At 39.6% G+C, this 23,465-nt stretch overlaps 1 non-coding gene across 1 annotated transcript; it reads right to left on the bottom strand.

Moving 5' to 3' along the window:
- Positions 1–784: 784 nt before the first annotated feature.
- Positions 785–892, bottom strand: LOC148572416 (small nucleolar RNA R71). The gene has a single exon (XR_015880533.1). It is a non-coding gene; the product is annotated as a small nucleolar RNA R71 (small nucleolar RNA).
- Between the last annotated feature and the right edge of the window lie 22,573 nt (positions 893–23,465).

Here is a 23,465-nt window from a genome sequence, read left to right as displayed (position 1 = left end):
TTTAATTTTAAAATATTTTTATTTTATTTTATTTAATTTTTTGAATTCTTCTCTTCCTCACCTCCTTCTATTTATTTATTCATCTACTAACACTTCTCCTCCACCCAAAAATTCGAACCCCATCCCCCTCTCTGTGTTCGAATTTTTCCTCTTCTCCTTCTTACATTCTTCTCTTCTTATACTTGCATAAGGAATCTCTATACTGTGACATAGAGGATTCCATATTTTCTTTTGTGTTCTCTTCTTTTTCATATGAGTAGGAACAAGGATAAGAACATTCTTGTTGAAGCCGATCCTGAACCTGAAAGGACTCTGAAGAGGAAGCTAAGGGAAGCTAAAGCTCCACTCTTTGGAGAAAATATGACAGAAATTTTCGAAAAGGAAGGAGACATGGCCGAAAATAATAACAATGCAAGGAAGATGCTTGGTGACTTTACTGCACCAAATTCCAATTTACATGGAAGAAGCATCTCAATCTCTGCCATTGGAGCAAACAATTTTGAGCTTAAACCTCAATTAGTTTCTCTGATGCAACAAAACTGCAAGTTTCATGGACTTCCATCTGAAGATCCTTTTTCAGTTCTTAACTGAATTCTTGCAGATCTGTGATACTGTTAAGACCAATGGGGTTGATCCCGAGGTCTACAGACTTATGCTTTTCTCGTTTGCTGTAAGAGACGGAGCTGGAGTATGGTTGGACTCTCAACCTAAAGATAGCCTGAACTCTTGGGATAAGCTGGTCACGGCTTTCTTAGCCAAGTTCTTTCCTCCTCAAAAGCTTAGTAAGCTTAGAGTGGATGTTCAAACCTTCAGACAAAAAGAAGGTGAGTCCCTCTATGAAGCTTGGGAGAGATACAAGGAACTGACCAAAAAGTGTCCTTCTGACATGCTTTCAGAATGGACCATCCTGGATATATTCTATGATGGTCTGTCTGAATTATCTAAGATGTCACTGGACCATTCTGCAGGTGGATCCATTCACCTAAAGAAAATGCCTGCAGAAGCTCAAGAACTCATTGACATGGTTGCAAATAACCAGTTCATGTACACTTCTGAAAGGAATCCTGTGAATAATGGGACGCCTATGAGGAAGGGAGTTCTTGAAATTGACACTCTGAATGCCATATTGGCTCAGAACAAAATATTGACTCAGCAAGTCAATATGATCTCTCAGAGTCTGAATGGATTGAAGGAATCATCCAACAGTACTAAAGAGGCATCTTCTGAAGAAGAAGCTTATGATCCTGAGAACCCTGCAATAGCAGAGGTGAATTACATGGGTGAACCCTATGGAAACACCTATAATCCCTCATGGAGGAATCATCCAAATTTCTCATGGAAGGATCAACAAAAGCCTCAACAAGGCTTTAATAATGGTGGAAGAAACAGGTTTAGCAATAGCAAGCCTTTTCCATCATCCACTCAGCAACAGACAGAGAATTCTGAGCAGAATCCATCTAGCTTAGCAAATATAGTCTCTGATCTATCTAAGGCCACTTTAAGTTTCATGAATGAAACAAGATCCTTCATTAGAAATTTGGAGGCACAAGTGGGCCAGTTGAGTAAAAGAGTCACTGAAACTCCTCCTAGTACTCTCCCAAGCAATACATAAGAGAATCCAAAAAGAGAGTGCAAGGCCATTGATTTAACCATCATGGCCTAACCTACAAGGGAGGGAGAGGACATGAATCCCAGTGAGGAAGACTTCCTGGGACGTCCAGTGATCAACAAGGAGTTTCCCTCTGAGGAACCAAAGGAATCTGAGGCTCATCTAGAGACCATAGAGATTCCATTGAACCTCCTTATACCATTCATGAGCTCTGATGAGTATTCTTCTTCTGAAGAGAATGAAGATGTCACTGAAGAGCAAGTTGCCAAGTACCTTGGTGCAATCATGAAGCTGAATGCCAAATTATTTGGTAATGAGACTTGGGAAGATGAACCTTCCTTGCTCATCAATGAACTGAGTGATCTGGATCAACTGACATTGCCTCAGAAGAAACAGGATCCTAAAAAGTTCTTAATACCTCGTACCATAGGCACCATGACCTTTAAGAAGGCTCTATGTGACCTTGGGTCAGGGATAAACCTCATGCCACTCTCTGTAATGGAGAAACTAGGAATCTTTGAGGTGCAAGCTGCCAGAATCTCATTAGAGATGGCAGACAACTCAAGAAAATAGGCTTATGGACTAGTAAAGGACGTGCTAGTAAAGGTTGAAGGCCTTTACATCCCTGCTGATTTCATAATCTTGGACACTGGGAAGGAAGAGGATGAATCCATCATCCTTGGAAGACCCTTCCTAGCCACAGCAAGAGCTGTGATTGATGTGGATAGAGGAGAGTTGGTCCTTCAACTGAATGAGGACAACCTTGTGTTTAAAACTCAAAAATCTCCTTCTGTAACCATGGAGAGGAAGCATGAAGAGCTTGTCTCACTGCAGAGTCAACCAAAGCCCCCACAGTCAAACTCTAAGTTTGGTGTTGGGAGGCCACAACTAAACACTAAATTTGGTGTTGAACTCCCACATTCAAACGCTAAGTTTAGTGTTGGGATGTTCCAACCTTGCTCTGATCATCTGTGAGGCTCCATGAGAGCTCACTGTCAAGCTATTGACATTAAAGAAGCGCTTGTTGGGAGGCAACCCAATGTTATCTAATTATATTTATTTTCTATTGTTATTTCGTGTTTTATTAGGTTGATGATCATGTGGAGTCACAAAAACTACTGAAAAATCAAAAATAGAATAAAAAATAGAATGAAAAATAGCACACCCTGGAGGAGAGCAGTCTGGCATTTAAACGCCAGAAACAAGCATCTGTCTGGCGTTTAACGCCAGAAACAAGCACCAAGCTGGTGTTTAACGCCAGAACCAAGCATCTACCTGGCGTTAAACGCCAGAAACAAGCTGCATTTGGGCGTTTAACACCAGAAACAGGCAGCAGTCTGGCATTAAACGCCAGGATTGCATAGCAAGGGCGTTTTACACGCCTAATTGGGGCAGGGATGTTAAGTCCTTGACCCCACTTGATCTGTTGACCCCACAGGATCCCATAAGGATCTGTGGAACCCACAGGATCCCGACTTTTCCTTCTCTCCTCTTCACACCTTTTCATGACTCTCTTCCCTAAATACCCTTCACCAATCAACTCAATCACTCTTCCCCATCACCTCTTCACCACTCACATCCATCCTCTCTTCCCCAAAAACCCTACCTACCTTTGAATTCAAACTAATTTCCCTCCCAAACCCAACCCTAATGGCCGAAACTTCACCCTCCCCCCACTCCTATATAAACCCCTCATTCCTTCTTCATTTTCACACAACATAAACCTCTCTTCTCCCCCTTGGCCGAAACAACCTCTCTCTTCCTCTCCTCTATTTCTCTTCTTCTCTTTCTTCTTTCTTTCTTCTTTTGCTCGGGGACGAGCAAACATTTTAATTTTGGTGTGGTAAAAAGCATTGCTTTTTGTTTTCCATAACCATCAATGGCACCTAAGGCCAGAGAAACCTCAAGAAAGAGGAAAGGGACGACAATAGCTTCCACCTCGGAGCCATGGGAGATGGAGAGATTCATCTCAAAGGTCCATCAAGACCACTTCTATGAAGTTGTGGCCAAGAAGAAAGTGATCCCTGAGGTTCCTTTCAAGCTCAAGAAGAATGAGTATCCGGAGATCCGACTTGAGATCTAAAGAAGAGGTTGGAAAGTTCTCACCAACCCCCCCCATTCAACAAGTCAGGATCCTAATGGTTCAAGAGTTCTATGCAAACGCATGGATCACTAGGAACCATGATCAAAGTGTGAACCTGAATCCAAAGCATTGGCTTACCATGGTTCAGGGGAAATACTTAGATTTCAGTCCGGAAAATGTAAGGTTGGCGTTCAACTTACCAATGATGGAAGAGAACGCACGCCCCTACACAAGAAGGGTCAACTTTGATCAAAGGTTGGACCAAGTCCTCATAGACATATGTGAGGAAGGAGCTCAATGGAAAATTGACTCAAGAGGCAAGCCGGTTCAACTAAGAAGGCATGACCTCAAACCAGTGGCTAGGGGATGGCTAGAGTTCATTCAACGCTCAATCATTCCTACTAGTAACCGGTCTAAAGTTACTATAGACCGGGCCATCATGATCTATAGTATCATGATTGGAGAAGAGGTGGAAGTTCATGAGATTATACCTCAAGAACTTTACAAGGTGGCTGACAAGTCCTCCACTTGGGCAAGGTTAGCCTTTCCTCACCTCATATGCCACCTCTGCAATTCAGCTGGAATTGACATAGAGGGAGACATCCTCGTTGAAGAGGATAAGCCCATCACTAAGAAAAGGATGGAGCAAACAAGAGATCATGGACCTCAACATGAGCATGAGGGAATTCCTCACCATGAAATCCCTGAGATGCCTCAGGGGATGCACTTTCCTCCACAGAATTACTGGGAGCAAATTAACACCACCCTAGGAGAATTAAGCTCTAACATGGGACAACTAAGGGTGGAGCACCAAGAGCACTCCATCATCCTCCATGAAATTAGAGAAGATCAAAGAGCTATGAGGGAGGAGCAAGAAAGACAAGGAAGAGATATAGAGGAGCTCAAGAGCACCATTGTTTCTTCAAGAAAAGGAAGACGCCACCCTCACTAAGGTGGACTCATTCCTTAATCTCCTTGTTTATTTATTTTCCTATTTTTTTCGATTTTTGAGCTTTATGTTTATTTATATTTGTGTCTTATTACATGATCATTAGTGTCTAAGTGTCTATGCCTTAAAGTTATGAATATGAATCCATCACCTCTCTTAAATGAAAATAATTTTAAAAACAAAAGAACAAGAAGTACATGGTTTCGAATTCATCCTTGAAACTAGTTTAATTATTTTGATGTGGTGGCAACACTTTTTGTTTTCTGAATTAATGCTTGAACAGTGCATATGTCTTTTGAAGTTGTTGTTCATGAATGTTAAATATGTTGGCTCTTGAAGAATAAGGAAAAAGGAGACATGTTATCTGATAATCTGAAAAATTATAAAAATGATTCTTGAAGCAAGAAAAAGCAGTGAATACAAAAGCTTGCAGAAAAAATAATAGCGAAAAAAAAAAAGAAAAATAGCGAAAAAAAAAGAAAAAGAAAAAGCAAGCAGAAAAAGCCAATAGCCCTTAAAACCAAAAGGCAAGGGTAAATAAAAAGGATCCAAGGCTTTGAGCATCAGTGGATAGGAGGGCCTAAAGGAATAAAATCCTGGCCTAAGTGGCTAAACCAAGCTGTCCCTAACCATGTGCTTGTGGCGTGAATGTGTCAAGTGAAAACTTGAGACTGAACGGTTAAAGTCGAGGTCCAAAGCAAAAACAGAGTGTGCTTAAGAACCCTGGACACCTCTAATTGGGGACTTTAGCAAAGTTGAGTCACAATCTGAAAAGGTTCACCCAGTTATGTGTCTGTGGCATTTATGTATCCGGTGGTAATATTGGAAAACAAAGTGCTTAGGGCCACGGCCAAGACTCATAAAGTAGCTGTGTTCAAGAATCAACATACTGAACTAGGAGAATCAATAACACTATCTGAACTCTGAGTTCCTATAGATGCCAATCATTCTGAACTTCAATGGATAAAGTGAGATGCCAAAACTATTCAAGAGGCAAAAAAAGCTACAAGTCCCGCTCATCTGATTGGAGCTAAGTTTCATTGATATTTTGGAATTTATAGTATATTCTCTTCTTTTTATCCTATTTGATTTTCAGTTGCTCGGGGACAAGCAATAATTTAAGTTTGGTGTTGTGATGAGCGGATAATTTATACGTTTTTTGGCATTGTTTTTACACAGTTTTTTGTATGATTTAGTTAGTTTTTAGTATATTTTTATTAGTTTTTAATTAAAATTCACATTTCTGGACTTTACTATGAGTTTGTGTGTTTTTCTATGATTTCAAGTATTTTCTAGCTGAAATTGAGGGACTTGAGCAAAAATCAGATTCAGAGGTTGAAGAAGGACTGCAGATGCTGTTGGATTCTAACCTCCCTGCACTCAAAGTGGATTTTCTGGAGCTAAAGAACTCCAAATTGTGTTCTCTCAATTGCTTTGGAAAGTAGACATCCAGGGCTTTCCAACAATATATAATAGTCCATACTTTGTCCGAGTTTAGATGACGCAAACTGGCATTGAACTCCAATTCTATGCTGCATTCTGAAGTCAAACGCCAGAAACAGGTTGCAAAGTGGAGTTAAACACCAGAAACAGGTTACAAACTGGCGTTCAACTCTAAGAGAAGCCTCTACATGTGTAAAGCTCAATGCTCAGCCCAAGCACACACCAAGTGGGCCCCGAAAGTGGATTTCTGCATCATTTACTTATCTCTGTAAACCCTAGTAACTAGTTTAGTATAAATAAGACTTTTTACTATTATATTTACATTTCTGGACGTTTAGTTCTTAGATCATGCGGGCTGGCCATTCGGCCATGCCTGGACCTTATCACTTATGTATTTTCAACGGTAGAGTTTCTACATTCCATAGATTAAGGTGTGGAGCTCTGCTATTCCTCATGAATTAATACAAAGTACTACTGTTTTTCTATTCAATTCAAACTTATTCCTATTCTAAGATATCCATTCGCACCCAAGAACATGATGAATGTGATGATTATGTGACGCTCATCATCATTCTCACTTATGAATGCGTTCCTGACAAACACTTCTGTTCTACATGCAAACAAGCTAGAATGAATATCTCTTAGATATCTAATATAGGGGACCGAGTCCGAGATATTAGAGTCTTCGTGGTATAAGTTAGAACCCATGGATGGCCATTCTTGAGATCCGAAAAGTCTAAACCTTGTCTGTGGTATTCCGAGTAGGATCTGGGAAGGGATGGCTGTGACGAGCTTCAAACTCGCGAGTGCTGGGCGTAGTGACAGACGCAAAAGGATAGTAAATCCTATTCTAGTATGATCGAGAACCGACAGATGATTAGCCATGCAGTGACAGCGCATTGGACCATTTTCACAGAGAGGATGGGATGTAGCCATTGACAACGGTGATGCCCTACATAAAGCTTTCCATGGAAAGGAGTAGGAATGATTGGATGAAGACAGCAGGAAAGCAGAGGTTCAGAGGAACGAAAGCATCTCTATACGCTTATCTGAAATTCTCACCAATGAATTACATAAGTATTTCTATCCTAGTTTATGTTTTATTTATCTTTTAATTATTAAAACTCTATAACCTTTTGAATCCGCCTGACTGAGATTTACAAGGTGACCATAGCTTGCTTCAAGCCGACAATCTCCGTGGGATCGACCCTTACTCACGTAAGGTTTATTACTTGGACGACCCAGTGCACTTGCTGGTTAGTTGTATCGAAATTGTGAAAAAGAAATAAAATTATGAACATGTGTATTAAGTTTTTAGTGCCGTTACCAAGGAATGAACGATCACGATTTCGTGCACCAAGGGACCTGAGCAAAAATCTGATTCAGAGGCTGAAAAAGAACTGCAGATGCTGTTGAATTCTGACCTCCCTGCACTCGAAATGGATTTTCTGGAGCTACAGAAGCCCAATTGGTGTGCTCTTAATTGTGTTGGAAAGTAGACATCATGGGCTTTCCAACAATATATAATAGTTCATACTTTGCCCGAGATTTGATGGCCCAAACCGGCGTTCCAGGTCAGCATAGAAATTTTGGCGTCAAAACGCCAGAACTGGCATAAAAACTGGAGTTAAACGCCCAAACTGGCACAAAAGCTAGCGTTTAACTCCAAGAAAGGTCTCTACACGTGAAAGCCTCAATGCTCAGCCCAAGCACACACCAAGTGGGCCCCGGAAGTGGATTTTTACACTAACTATTCTAGCTTACTCATTTTCTGTAACCCTAGGTCACTAGTTTATTATAAAAGCTACTTTTAGTTATTCATCTTGTACCTCATGACACTTTACACGTTTCATATTGTATTTCTGATGGCATGAGTCTCTAAACCCCATGGTTGGGGGTGAGGAACTCTACTGTGTTTTGATGAATTAATGCAATTACTACTGTTTTCCGTTCAATCACGCTTGTCTCTTCTCTAAGATATACACTTGTTCTTCAAATTGATGAATGTGATGATCTGTGACACTCATCATCATTCTCACCTATGAATGTGTGCCTGACAACCACCTCCGTTCTACCTTAGACTGAGTGCATATCTCTTAGCCTCCTGATTCAGATCAGAGTCTTTGTGGTATAAGCTAGAATTATTGGCAGCCATTCTTGAGATCCGGAAAGTCTAAACCTTGTCTGTGGTATTTCGAGTAGGATCTGGGAAGGGATAACTGTGACGAGCTTCAAACTCGCAAGTGCTGGGCGTAGTGACAGACGCAAAAGGATCAATGGATCCTATTCCAGCATGAGTGAGAACCGACAAATGATTAGCCGTGCGGTGACAGCCGCATTTGGACCATTTTCAGTGAGAGGATGGATGGTAGCCATTGACAACGGTGATCCACCAACATAAAGCTTGCCATGGAAGGAGCCTTTTGTGCATGAAGAAGAAGACAGTAGGAAAGCAGAGATTCAGAAGATAGAGCATCTCCAAAACCTCAACCTGTTCTCCATTACTGCAAAACAAGTATTTATTTCATGTTCTTTTACTTTTTACAATTAAATCTAAGAATTATTGATATCCTGACTAAGAGTTACAAGATAATCATAGCTTGCTTCAACCCGACAATCTCCGTGGGATCGACCCTTACTCACGTAAGGTATTACTTGGACAACCCAGTGCACTTGCTGGTTAGTTGTGCGGAGTTGCAAAAGTGTGATTGTAATTTTGTGCACCAAGTTTTTGGCGCCGTTGCCGGGGATTGTTCGAGTTTGGACAACTGACGGTTTATCTTGTTGCTTAGATTAGGAATAATTTATTTTTGTTGGTTTAGAGTCACTAAATTTGAGTCTTTTATTTGAGTTAGTTTCATATTTTAAGTTTGGTGTCAATTGTATGCTTTTATTTTCTTTCAATTTTTCGAATTTGCATGTTCTTAGTTCTTTCTTGATCTTTAAAAATTCTAAGTTTGGTGTCTTCTTTGTGTTTTCCTTTAAAATTTCAAAATTTGTGGTTGATTTTCTAAAAAAATTTTAAGTTTGGTGTCCCTTGTGCTTTTATTTACTTAAAAATTTTTCAAAAATTTGTTCTTGGTGTTCATCTTGATCTTCAAAGTGTTCTTGGTGTTCATCTTGACATTCAAAGTTTTCTTGTTTGTTCTCTTTGTTTTGATCTAAAATTTCTAAGTTTAGTGTCATTTTGTTGTTTTTCTCTTTCCTCATTAAAATTCAAAAATAAAAAATATCTTTTCCTTATTTTACTCATAAATTTCAAAATTTTGCATTAAATTAGTCAAAGATTTTCAAAATCATATCTTTTTTTTAGTCAAGTCAAAATTCTAATTTCAAAAATTGATCTTTTCAAATCTTTTTCAAAAATCAAATCTTTTTAATTTCTTCAATCATATCTTTTCAATCATATCTTTTTTTATTAAATTGCAATCATATTTTCTCAATCATATCTTTTTCAAAATAATTTTCAATCATATCTTTTTTATTGCTAATTTCAAAATCTTTTTCAAAAAAATCACCTAACTACTTTTCTCTTTCATATTTCGAAATTAACTAAGCATTCTTTTTCCAAAATCTTTTTAATTAATTAATTAATTTAGTTTTCAATTTGCTTTTATTCCATTTTCTTCTAATTTTCGAAAATCATATCCAGAAATTTTCAAATCTTTTTAATTAATTAGCCATTTTAGCATTCGAATTATTTATTTATCTTTTTCTCTTAATTTTCGAAACTTTTATTTTATTTTTTATTTATTTCATTTTATTTTATTCGGTTACTTTTAATTAAATAAAATAAAAAATTAAAAGTATAATTTAATTGCAATTCATATCAATTTCCTTTTCTCCATCATGGACATAAGTGGAAATAAACAGTCCAGAAGGACTCTGGGATCATATGCTAACCCCATTACAGCTGCATATGGGAGTAGCATCTGTATACCTCCCATCAAAGCAAGCAGTTTTGAGCTAAATCCTCAGCTCATTATCATGGTGCAGCAAAATTGCCAGTATTCTGGTCTTCCACAGGAAGAACCTACTGAGTTTCTGGCACAGTTCTTACAAATTACTGACACAGTACGTGATAAAGAAGTGGATCAGGAAGTCTATAGATTATTACTGTTTCCATTTGCTGTAAAAGATCAAGCTAAGAGGTGGTTAAATAACCAACCCACAGCAAGCATAAAAACATGGAGACAGTTATCAGACAAATTCCTGAATCAATTTTACCCTCCAAAGAGGATGACACAGCTGAGGCTGGACATCCAAGGCTTTAAACAAGAGGATCATGAATCCCTTTATAATTCCTGGGAGAGGTACAGAGGAATGCTAAGGAAATGCCCCTCTGAAATATTTTCAGAGTGGGTACAGTTAGACATCTTCTACTATGGGCTTACAGAAAGAGCTCAAATGTCTCTAGACTACTCAGCTGGTGGATCTATACACATGAGAAAGACGATTGAAGAGGCTCAAGAACTCATAGATACGGTTGCTAGAAATCAACATCTGTACTCAAGCAGTGAGTCCTCCATAAAAGAAGAAGCTAGGACAGTAACTACTGATCCTAATCCTCAAGAACATATTGTTGAACTTAATCAGCAATTACTCCTTGTGACAAAATAATTAGCAGAATTTAAAGAGATGCTCCAAGACACTAAAAATGCTAACAAAAATATGGAAGCACAATTGAATCAGACAAGACAGCAGCTATCTAAACAGATAACAGAAGAATGCCAAGCTGTCCAACTAAGGAGCGGGAAGACATTGAATAAATCAGCTCAAAGTAGCAGAAAGCCAAGAAAGGAACAACTGACAGAGGATGACCAAACCACTGCCCAAAATCCCTCTAAGGACAGCAAGAGCCCAGAGAGGAATAATTCTGGCGTTCAAACACCAGAAAAAGGTGAAAGATTGGCGTCAAACACCCAGTGGATGCCTACTTCTAGCGTTCAAATGCCAGAAAAGGGAGAAAAGTTGGCGTTGAACGCCCATTCCTTGCCCAGTTCTGGCGTTCAAACGCCAGAAAAGGGTGGGAAGCTGCCGTTAAATGCCTATCCAGCACCCAATCCTGGCATTCAAACACCAATGAGGGATCAGACACCTGCAAGTGCTGATAGTAACCCCTCTAAGAAGGCTTCTCCAACCACCTCTGTAGGGAATAAACCTGCAGCAACTAAGGTTGAAGAATATAAAGCCAAGATGCCTTATCCTCAGAAACTCTGCCAAGCAGAACAGGATAAATAATTTGCCCGCTTTATAGACTATCTCAGGACTCTTGAGATAAAGATCCCGTTTGCAGAGGCACTTGAGCAAATACCCTCTTATGCTAAGTTCATGAAAGAGATCTTAAGTCATAAGAAGGATTGGAGAGAAACTGAAAAGGTGTTTCTCACTGAAGAATGCAGTGCAGTCATTCAGAAAAGCTTATCAGAGAAGTTTAAAGATCCAGGAAGCTTTATGATACCATGCACATTAGAGGGTGCTTGTACCAAGACAGCTCTATGTGATCTTGGAGTAAGTATCAACCTAATACCTGCATCCACTATCAAAAAGCTTGGCTTGACTGAAGAAGTCAAACTAACCCGGATATGTCTTCAACTTGCTGATGGCTCCATTAAATATCCGTCAGGCATAATTGAGGACATGATTGTCAAGGTTGGGCCATTTGCCTTTTCCACTGACTTTGTAGTGCTGGAAATGGAGGATCACAAGAGTGCAACTCTCATTCTAGGAAGACCTTTCCTAGCAACTGGACGAACTCTTATTGATGTAGAAAAAGGGGAAGTGACCTTGAGAGTCAATGAAGATGAGTTCAAGTTAAATGCTGTCAAAGCTATGCAGCATCCAGACACATCAAATGACTACATGAGCGCTGATATTGTTGACTCTTTGGTGGAAGAGATCAATATGACTGAAAGTCTCGAATCAGAGCTAGAGGATATCTTTAAAGATGTTCAGCCTGATCTGGAGGAATCAGAAGAAATAAAAGAACCTCTGAAAACTCCTCAGGAAGAGGAGAAACCTCCTAAACCCGAGCTCAAACCACTACCATCATCCCTGAAATATGCATTTCTGGGAGAGGGTGACACTTTTCCAGTGATCATAAGCTCTGCTTTAAATCCACAGGAAGAGAAAGCACTAATTCAAGTGCTAAGGACACACAAGACAGCTCTTGGGTGGTCCATAAGTGATCTTAAGGGCATTAGCCCAGCAAGATGCATGCACAAGATCCTATTGGAGGATGATGCTAAGCCAGTGGTTCAACCACAGAGGTGGCTAAATCCAGCCATGAAGGAAGTGGTGCAGAAAGAGGTCACTAAGTTACTAGAGGCTGGGATTATTTATCCTATTTCTGATAGCCCCTGGGTGAGCCCTGTCCATGTTGTCCCTAAGAAGGGAGGAATGACAGTGGTTCATAATGAAAAGAATGAACTGGTTCCTACAAGAACAGTTACAGGGTGGCGTATGTGTATTGACTATAGAAGGCTCAATACAGCCACTAGAAAGGATCATTTTCCTTTACCATTCATAGACCAGATGCTAGAGAGACTAGCAGGTCATGAATACTACTGCTTTTTGGATGGCTATTCAGGATACAACCAAATTGTAGTAGATCATCAGGACCAAGAGAAAACAGCATTCACATGTTCTTCTGGAGTATTTGCCTACAGAAGGATGCCCTTTGGTCTATGTAATGCACCTACAACCTTTCAGAGGTGCATGCTCTCTATCTTCTCTGATATGGTAGAGAAATTTCTGGAAGTCTTCATGGATGACTTTTCAGTATTTGGAGACTCATTCAGCTCCTGTCTTGACCATTTAGCACTTGTTCTGAGAAGATGCCAAGAGACCAACCTAGTTTTAAACTGGGAAAAATGTCACTTTATGGTGACTGAAGGAATTGTCCTTGGGCATAAAATTTCAAACAAGGGAATAGAGGTGGATCAAGCTAAGGTAGAGGTAATTGAAAAATTACCACCACCTGCCAATGTAAAGGCAATCAGAAGCTTTCTGGGACATGCAGGATTTTACAGGAGGTTTATAAAGGATTTTTCAAAAATTGCAAAACCTCTGAGCAATCTGCTAGCTGCTGACATGCCATTTGTGTTTGACACAGAGTGTCTGCAAGCGTTTGAAACCCTGAAAGCTAAGCTGGTCACAGCACCAGTCATCTCTGCACCAGACTGGACATTACCATTTGAACTAATGTGTGATGCCAGTGATCATGCCATTGGTGCAGTGTTGAGACAGAGGCATAACAAGCTTCTGCACGTCATTTACTATGCTAGCCGTGTTTTAAATGATGCACAGAAGAATTACACAACCACAGAAAAAGAGTTACTTGCAGTGGTTTATGCCATTGACAAGTTTAGATCCTATTTAGTAGGTTCAAAAGTGATTGTGTATACTGACCATGCTGCTCTTAAATACCTACTCACAAAGCAGGATTCAAAACCCAGGCTCATAAGATGGGTGTTACTTCTGCAAGAGTTTGATATAGAAATAAGGGACAGAGAACCAGATAGCTGATCACCTGTCCCGGATTGAACCAGTAGTAGGGGCGTCTCTCCCTTCTACTGAAATCTCTGAGACCTTTCAGGATGAGCAACTCTTCGCCATTCAGGAAGCACCATGGTTTGCAGACATTGTAAATTATAAAGCTGTGAGGTTCATACCCAAGGAGTACAGTAGGGTGCAAACAAAAAAACTAATTTCTGATGCAAAGTACTACTTATGGGATGAATCGTATCTCTTTAAGAGATGTGCAGACAGAATGATCCGCAGATGCACACCTAGAGAGGAGGCACAGAAGATCCTATGGCATTGCCATGGATCACAGTATGGAGGACATTTCGGAGGTGAGCGAACAGCCACTAAGGTTCTCCAATGTGGGTTCTACTGGCCTACCCTCCACAGAGATGCCCGAGAGTTTGTGCGTAACTGTGACAGTTTCCAAAGAGCTGGCAACTTGCCTCATGGTTATGCCATGCCTCAACAAGGGATCTTAGAGATTGAGTTATTTGATGTTTGGGGTATTGACTTCATGGGTCCTTTCCCACCATCATACTCAAACACTTACATTCTGGTGGCAGTAGACTATGTATCTAAATGGGTAGAAGCAATTGCCACACCCACTAATGATACTAAGACCGTGCTGAAGTTCCTCCAGAAACATATCTTCAGCAGATTTGGTGTCCCCAGAGTACTAATCAGTGACAGAGGCACTCATTTCTGCAATAAACAGCTATACTCTGCTATGGTCCGATATGGAATTAGCCACAAAGTAGTAACTCCATATCACCCATAGACAAATGGGCAGGCTGAAGTCTCTAATAGAGAACTAAAAAGAATCCTGGAATAGACTGTAATTGCTCATAGAAAGGATTGCGCAAAAAGCTTGGATGATGCTCTGTGGGCATACAGAACAGCATTCAAGACTCCTATAGGAACCTCTCCATACCAGCTTGTGTATGGCAAGGCCTGTCATCTACCCGTGGACCAAAAGGCCATGAGAGAGAAGCAACAAAGGCAAGGAAGAGACATAGAGGAGCTAAAGTACGTCATAAGATCTTCAAGAGGAAAAACAAGCCGCCATCACTAAGGTGGACCCGTTCTTTAATTTCCTTGCTCTTATTTTTCTGTTTTTCGATTTCTATGCTTGATGTTCTATCTATGTTTATGTCTTTACTACATGATCATTAGTATCTTAGTGTCTATGACTTAAAGCTATGAATGTCCTATGAATCCATCACCTTTCTTAAAATAAAAAATATTTTCTGAAAAAGAAAAAGAAATACGTGAATTTCGAATTTTAAAACAGTTTAATTATTTTGATGTGGTGGCAATGTTTTTTGTCTTTCTGAATGAATGCTTGAACAGTGCATATTTTTGAATTTGTTGTTTATGAATGTTAAAATTGTTGGCTATTGAAAGAATAATGGAAAAGGAGAAATGTTATTGATAATCTGAAAAATCATAAAAATGATTCTTGAAGCAAGAAAAAGCAGTGAATACAAAGCTTGAGAAAAAAAAAGAGAAAAATAAAGAAAAATAAAGAAAAAGAAAAAGCAAGCAGAAAAAGTCAATAGCCCTTTAAACCAAAAGGCAGGGGTAAAATAAAAGGATCCAAGGCTTTGAGCATCAGTGGATAGGAGGGCCTACAGGAATAAAATCCTGGCCTAAGCGGCTAAACCAAGCTGTCCCTAACCATGTGCTTGTGGTGTGAAGGTGTCAAGTGAGAAGCTTGAGACTGAGCGGTTAAAGTCGTGGTCCAAAGCAAAAAGAGTATGCTTAAGAGCTCTGGACACCTCTAATTGGGGACTCTAGCAAAGCTGAGTCACAATCTGAAAAGGTTCACCCAGTTATGTGTCTGTGGCATTTATATATCCGGTGGTAATACTGGAAAACAAAATGCTTAGGGTCACGGCCAAGACTCATAAAGTAGCTGTGTTCAAGAATCAACATACTGAACTAGGAGAATCAATAACACTATCTGAATTTTGAGTTCCTATAGATGCCAATCATTCTGAACTTCAAAGGATAAAGTGAGATGCCAAAACTGTTCAGAAGCAAAAAGCTAATAGCCCCGCTCATCTAATTAAGACTGATCTTCATAGATGTTTTTGGAATTCATTGTATATTCTATTCTTTTTATCCTACCTTGTTTTTAGTTGCTTGGGGACAAGCAACAATTTAAGTTTGGTATTGTGATGGGCGGATAATTTATACGCTTTTTGGCATTGTTTTTAGTATTTTTTAGTATATTTTAGTTTGTTTTTATTATGTTTTTATTAGTTTTTATTCAAAAATCACATTTCTAGACTTTACTATGAGTTTGTGTGTTTTTCTGTGATTTCAGGTATTTTCTGGCTGAAATTGAGGGACATGAGCAAAAATATGATTCAGAGGCTGAAAAAGGACTGCAGATGCTGTTGGATTCTAACCTCCCTGCACTCGAAGTGGATTTTCTGGAGCTACAGAAGTACAATTGGTGCGCTTTTAATTGCGTTGGAAAGTAGACATCCTGGGTTTTCCAGCAATATATAATAGTCCATACTTTGTCCGAGATTTGATGGCCCAAACTGGCGTTCCAAGTCAGCATAGAAATTCTGGCGTCAAAACGCCAGAACTGGCATGAAAGCTGGAGTTAAACGCCCAAACTGGCACAAAAGTTGGCGTTTAACTCCAAGAAAGGTATCTACACGTGAAAGCTTCAATACTCAGCCCAAGTACATATCAAGTGGGCCCTGGAAGTGGATTTTTACACTAACTATTCTAGCTTACTCATTTTCTGTAACCCTAGGTCACTAGTTTATTATAAAAGCTACTTTTAGTTATTCATCTTGTACCTCATGACACTTTACACATTTCATATTTTATTTCTGATGGCATGAGTCTCTAAACCCCATGGTTGGGGGGGTGAGGAGCTCTGCTGTATTTTGATGAATTAATGCAATTACTATTGTTTTTCATTCAATCACGCTTGTCTCTTCTCTAAGATATACACTTGTTCTTCAACTTGATGAATGTGATGATCCGTGACACTCATCATCACCTATGAACGCGTGCCTGACAACCACCTCCGTTCTACCTTAGATTGAGTGCATATCTCTTAGCCTCCTGATTCAGATCAGAGTCTTCGTGGTATAAGCTAGAATTATTGGCAGCCATTCTTGAGATCCGGAAAGTCTAAACCTTGTCTGTGGTATTCCGAGTAGGATCTGAAAAGGGATGATTGTGACGAGCTTCAAACTCGCAAGTGCTGGGCGTAGTGACAGACGCAAAAGGATCAATGGATCCTATTCCAACATGAGTGAGAACCGACAGATGATTAGCCGTGCGGTGACAGCCGCATTTGGACCATTTTCAGTGAGAGGACGGATGGTAGCCATTGACAACGGTGATCCACCAACATACAACTTGCCATGGAAGGAGCCTTGCATGCATGAAGAAGAAGACAGTAGGAAAGCAGAGATTCAGAAGATAGAGCATCTCCAAAACCTCAACCTGTTCTCCATTACTGCAAAACAAGTATTTATTTCATGTTCTTTTACTTTTTACAATTAAATCTGAGAATTATTGATATCCTGACTAAGAATTACAAGATAACCATAGCTTGCTTCAAGCCGACAATCTCCGTGGGATCGACCCTTACTCACGTAAGGTATTACTTGGACAACCCAGTGCACTTGCTGGTTAGTTGTGCGGAGTTACAAAAGTGTGATTGTAATTTCGTACACCAGCAGACAATAGATGATTTAGTTAAATTTTTTGGGATATTTTGATGCAGCAATGAATCATATTAAAACTTTAGACCTATGCAGGTAGTAATTAGAATAATGAGGTAACGGTTGAGAACTTAGGTTAGGAATATAAGGTGCTCCCAATGGCCTTTAGGGACATGTAATTACAGCTTTAAGGTTTATATTAGACTATAATTATGTTTTAATGTGTTTATTTATATTTTATTTATTATTTTATTAGAAAACGGTTTTTTCGGTTCAACCATGGTCGAACCAGTTGAACCTATGAACCAGTGAACCAGTAGCTAGAACGGTTCGATGACCGATTTGGTTTTCAGAACCTTGATTCTACCTTCCCAACAAGGTTGTAAGCTTCTAAAACACCATTTTAAGACTTTTGGGCCTAGTTTTGAGTAATAGAACATGGGATATGACTTAAGGGTTCTAGTACATGATTTTATGATAAATTAGAAAACGGAGGCCTAGGTTTCTGGCGTGCTGAGAACGGTTTGACGTTAGGTGAAGGGTGATGGACATATGAGATGAGAAATGATGAGCCTTGATAAGTGGAAACTGAGTTATGAATGGATAGTGGTTGAGAAGATTCGCGGACTCTGAATGAGATGATGGATCTATGTATACTGAAAATGTTTTCTGAAAACCACTTAAATAATGTTTTTACTGAGATTATGAGATGATATGCGCCCGACAGGGACGGTGGTTAATTCCGCCTGTCGTGGTAGCGGCGGCGGCGTAAGGACGGTGGTTAATCCGGCTTACGTTGAGATGTGAGGTCTAAGGCAAGAGTATCCCGCTCGCATCCCTTCGGATCTATAGGTGTGCAGGCGCCGGTACCTGGACAGTGATCCGGGCACTATATCTCGGGGGTTCCCATATGAAAAATCCGAAGGGCGACGTCTCCATGGAGATGTGTCGGGTTGACAGTTGAACCGACAATGTGATATCACAACCAGTAGGGCAAGCATTCATCATATGCATTTTCTATCTGTTTGTTTGCTTTGCCGACTTGTAATTGTATGCCTAATTGCATAACATGCCTAATTGCTTACTTGATCTACTTGCCTTGTATGCCTTTACTTGTGAATTACTTGCATTGTTATTAATTGTGCTTTCTACTGGAATTGAGGAGGTTTGGAAGGCGGTGGCGATGGGATCGCATGGAGGATAGGTTGGTGAAGGCTGTGGGACAGCGGTGTTTGGTTAGAATAGAAATCTCTTAAGATAGATTACCCGGTTTATTTATGATAAGGTTTATATTATTCTTATATTGTCTTAGAATGCTTTAAGTTTGAATCTTGTGATGGATATGGAGCTTAGGATTGCCTTTGGCGTCCCGGGGTCTTATATCCTACATCACTAGGCACTGTTACCATACTGAGAACCTCTGGTTCTCATACCATATCTTTGTTGTGTTTTTCAGATGCAGGTCGCAACCCACCTCGGTGAGTTGCTTTGGATGGTGGCAGAAGCGGAGGATCCTGGATTCTTTTGGAGTCTTTTGGTTTATCTTGTTTATACATATCTCTTTTGTATTTTGTTTAGCCTAGAGGCTTGTATTATGAGAGAAAAACTTGTATAAGCTGTTTTTTAAACTGTCAGGTTTCTATAGGGTCTATATATGGCTAGCCAACTTAAACTCCGCGAGTCGTGGCTAGTTTTCTTATGATATTTCTCTATTATACTATTACCTTGTTTATATCACTCCTGTTTTTGAGCTATATCCTTCATCGGACTTCTAGATTATATTATTTCTTCTATATGTTATACGTATGAGCTTTAGAACTGTCATAATCTCTGATTAACCTTTGCTTTACAGCGCGAGGTAAGGCTTAGGGTAATTAGGATGTTACAGGTTATATTCTACCCCCCTAAAAAAATTTTATCCTCAAAATTTTGTTACCTCGATTGTGGGGATCGGTTTCGATAGTATTTCCCGCATCCAAAACAAACACCCTTCCTGGCTATTGCTATCCAGAGGTACCAAATTTAGGCTTTCGCCGTATGCATTCTTTGGTTATATGTCTGGGCTTTCCGCAATTATAGCAAACCCCAGACTTCAACAAGCAGGGCTTGCCTCCATGATTCTTTCCACACATGGCGCATATCAATTTTGGTTGGGTTGGTTGCAGCTGTTTACCTAAGTCTGGCTGCCGAGTTACTTTGAAGTTTCTTCCTTGAGAAGCGAGGTTACGATTGAAATCCCTTGTTGGAAGGTTCCTGTGGTTAGTTTGTGCTGCCACCAGCTTCTTAACACATTCCTCCGTTAGTTGGCTCTTGTTAACTAATTCTGCAAAATTCTGTATTTCCATTAGGCCCACATGAGCTAACAATTCTTCTCTAAGTCCTCATTCGAACTTGATGCACTTCCATTTCTCGAATGCAGCTGGTGCTCCTTGACAAACACTCGAGAACCGGCATAACTCTTCAAACTTGCGAGTGTACTCAGTGACTGTCATGTTTCCTTGTTTCAACTGAATCAAATCCAATTCCTTAGCAGTGCGAAAGCACTGAGGAAAATACTTCTTATAAAATTCAACTGAAAATTCCTCCCAGGAAATGTCAATAGCTTCTCTTCCTAGTAGTTGGAGTATTCCCTGCCACCAATATTGCACGTCATTCCTCAACATATAAGCAACAAATTCCACTGTTGTCCTTCAAGGACTTGTTGGGCTCGCATTGCTCATCCTATTTCTTTAAACCAGTCATCAGCTCGTGTAGCACTAGTGTCCTGATGAGCGGATAATTTATACGCTTTTGGCATTATTTTTAGTATATTTTTAGTATATTGATGCCAAGGCATCTTAGGCTAGTTTCACTAGCATTTTTCTGTTATTTTTAGTTGTTTTATGCATTTTTTTGAGCCTTAAGTAATCATTTGGGCCAAATAGTCATGCTTGTCTTAAATCATTCAAACATGAAGATTTTGATGCAAATTCCATGAGTTTTTAGTTATATTCCTTGAATGCTATGAATGAAAGATTTCTCATGAAATTTTGCAAGACTTTGATGCAGTTGTTTGGATGATTTCAGGGAAGAAGAGGCTAGGCAAGGAAGCAACAAAATCAATAAAGGAAGCTTGAATATCACATGTGGAGTTTAAGTTCCAGTTTAAGCTTAAACTGGAGCTTAAACGCCAGAATCATGAAGGCTAAGAAATGCTGGAACTGGCGTTTAACCTCCAGTTTAACCTTAAACTGGAAGTTAAACGCCAGAATGAGAATTTCTCCAAGGGAGCATTTCCACGTTTAAGCTCCAGTTTAACCTTAAACTGGAGCTTAAACGTGTTCGACACAATTCTCACCAGGAAGCATTTCCACGTTTAACCTCCAGTTTAACCTTAAACTGGAGGTTAAACGCCAGAAGTAAGAAAGGCACCAGGAGCATTTCCACGTTTAAGCTCCAGTTTAACCTTAAACTGGAGCTTAAACGTGTTCGACTATTTCCCTCCTCCAGGGTTGCTTTCTCATTTCCACGTTTAAGCTTCAGTTTAACCTTAAACTGAAGCTTAAACGTGTTCGACTATTTTTTCTCCTCCAGGGTTGCTTTCTCATTTCCACGTTTAAGCTTCAGTTTAACCTTAAACTGAAGCTTAAACGTGCTCGAGCTTGTGCCTCCAGGGAGTGCCAGCGTTTAAGCTCCAGTTTAAGCTTAAACTGGAGCTTAAACGTGTTATATGGAACAGCTTGACCATGCCTTCTTCAAACATAAATAACTTGAGCTACAAAACTCCAAATGAGGTGATTCAAAATGCATTGGAAAGAAGACATCTAGAGCTTTCCAAGCATATATGGCATGCATGGTGGATACTAAAAATTGAGGGAGAAAACAGCCCCGTAATGTGCATAGAAGAGCATAGTACCAACATGCAATCAGGCCAGCTGACCTCTTCACCTTCCATGGAGTATAACTCGAGTTGTAGAACTCCAAATGATGCGCTTTCAGTTGCATTGGAAAGTAGACATCCAGAGCTTTCCAACAATGTATAGAAGTATGGGGTGGACAATGCAACTGAGCTCCCAAAATTGGCATTTTCGAGCACGTTTAAGTGACTTAAACGTTGGCTTAAACGCTGTCAAACCAACCAGCAACCTTGTCACCTTCAATCAAGCATAACTTGAGCTATAGAGATCCAATTGAGGTGCTTTCAGTTGCGTTAGAAAGCTGACATCCATAGCTTTCCAAAGAGGTATAATAGTCTATATTTGGCATCAAATTGGCAAGGTTGACAAGAGAACAAAGTGACGACTCAAGAAAGGGGGGTGCAACGTTTGAGTGTAGTTTAATGGATCATTATCCTTTTTGGATCAATTATGTCACTCTACCCTTCAAGCAAGCAAGGCCCATCAACAACACCAAATCAAGGCCACAAGAATAATCTAGAATAGTTTATTTTCATTTGATTGTAATTTGCTTTGAATTTCATTTTCATTTTGTAATTTAGGGAGCCTATTTAAAGGCCTTAGTTTCTGCATTTGAGACACGGGGGGGATTGAAGGGGAATCCAGCCCCTGAGGGGAGACACAGGGGGAACTTTGGATCATTTTCTTTTAGTTTTGTAATTGAATTCAGAGCGATGACTCACTAAACCCCTTTCATTGGGTTAGGGAGCTCTATTGTAATTCAATGAATCAATAATAGTTTTATCTTCTTCTTCAATCTTTTCTCTTGAATTTTGTTAGAAAGCTTCTCGAATCTAATTCCATTGGGTAGTTGTCTTGGGAAAGAAACTGCCCATAATTGGAATCCTTCGGAACCTTGGGAAAGGAATGGAGGATTCATGCTAGAGAAGCTTTCTCACAGTGAATTGAATTGGGGTTTGGATGGATATTGTGACATGTAATCCTACCAAATTGTGGTTCATGAAACTGTGTGGTATAATCAGTGATCGAGCATCATCTCTTCTTATGAACATTTAAACCAAGGGATTGGGAATTTGTTTGTTTTTAGAGAGAATTGGTGAGCCAAGGGATTGGGATCCAATCATATAAGATTGCCAAGCAAAATTCAATGAATGCATTGGTTGAGGAAGGGATAAAAGTTGTTTTGATTCGGAGATCTCAATATCTCCTAACACCCAATGAACTCCTCATTTCTGATTTACCACTTTCTCTTTATATTCTGCAATTAAATTCATGCAATCACCCCCATCCCTTTTAATTTCAGCAATTTAGCTTCTCGCTCTTTAATTCATGCAATTTTACATTCCGCAATTCTCATCTAAATCTTGATTCCGCTCAACTAGAACATACTTCTAATCCGAATTGCTCACTCAACCAATCCTTGTGGGATTCGACCTCACTCTATTGTGAGTTTTTACTTGACGATAACCGGTGCACTTGCCGGAAGGAATTTTGCCGATCGTGCAATTTCCTAAATCGTAGCATAACAAGTTTATGCAGCATCATATATTTTAGTTAGTTTTTATTAGTTTTTAAATAAAAATTACTCTTCTGGACTTTACTATGAGTTTGTGTATTTTTCTGTGATTTCAGGTATTTTCTGGCTGAAATTGAGGGACCTGAGCAAAAATCTGATTCAGAGGCTGAAAAAAGACTGCAGATGCTGTTGGATTCTGACCTCCCTGCACTCAAAGTGGATTTTCTGGAGCTACAGAAGCCCAATTGGCGCGCTCTCAATTGAGTTGGAAAGTAGACATCCTGGGCTTTCCAGCAATATATAATAGTCCATACTTTGCCTTAGATTTGATGGCCCAAAAAGGCGTTCCAATTCAACTCAAGAATTCTAACGTTTAACTCAAAAACTGGCACAAAAGCTGGAGTTAAACGCCCAAACTGGCACAAAAGTTGGTGTTTAACTCCAAGAAAAGTCTCTACACATGGAAGCTTCAATGCTCAGCCCAAGCACACACCAAGTGGGTCCGGAAAAAGATTTCTGTATTAATTACTGATTTCTGTAACCCTAGGCTACTAGTTCTCTATAAATAGGGCCTTTTACTATTGTATTTGGACACACATCTTAGGACGTTTAGTCCTTAGACCTTTGAGGCTGGCCATTTGGCTATGCTTACACTATTTGTTCTTATGTATTTTCAACGGTGGAGTTTCTACACACCATAGATTAAGGTGTGGAGCTCTGCTATTCTTCATGAATTAATACAAA

This window comes from Arachis ipaensis, chromosome B3 (genome assembly GCF_059453495.1).
Source record: "Arachis ipaensis isolate K30076 ecotype BB chromosome B3, ASM5945349v1, whole genome shotgun sequence".
NCBI lineage: Eukaryota > Viridiplantae > Streptophyta > Magnoliopsida > Fabales > Fabaceae > Arachis > Arachis ipaensis.
The sequence above is the reverse complement of the archived record's forward strand: the minus strand, read 5'-3'. Positions and strand labels throughout refer to the sequence as shown.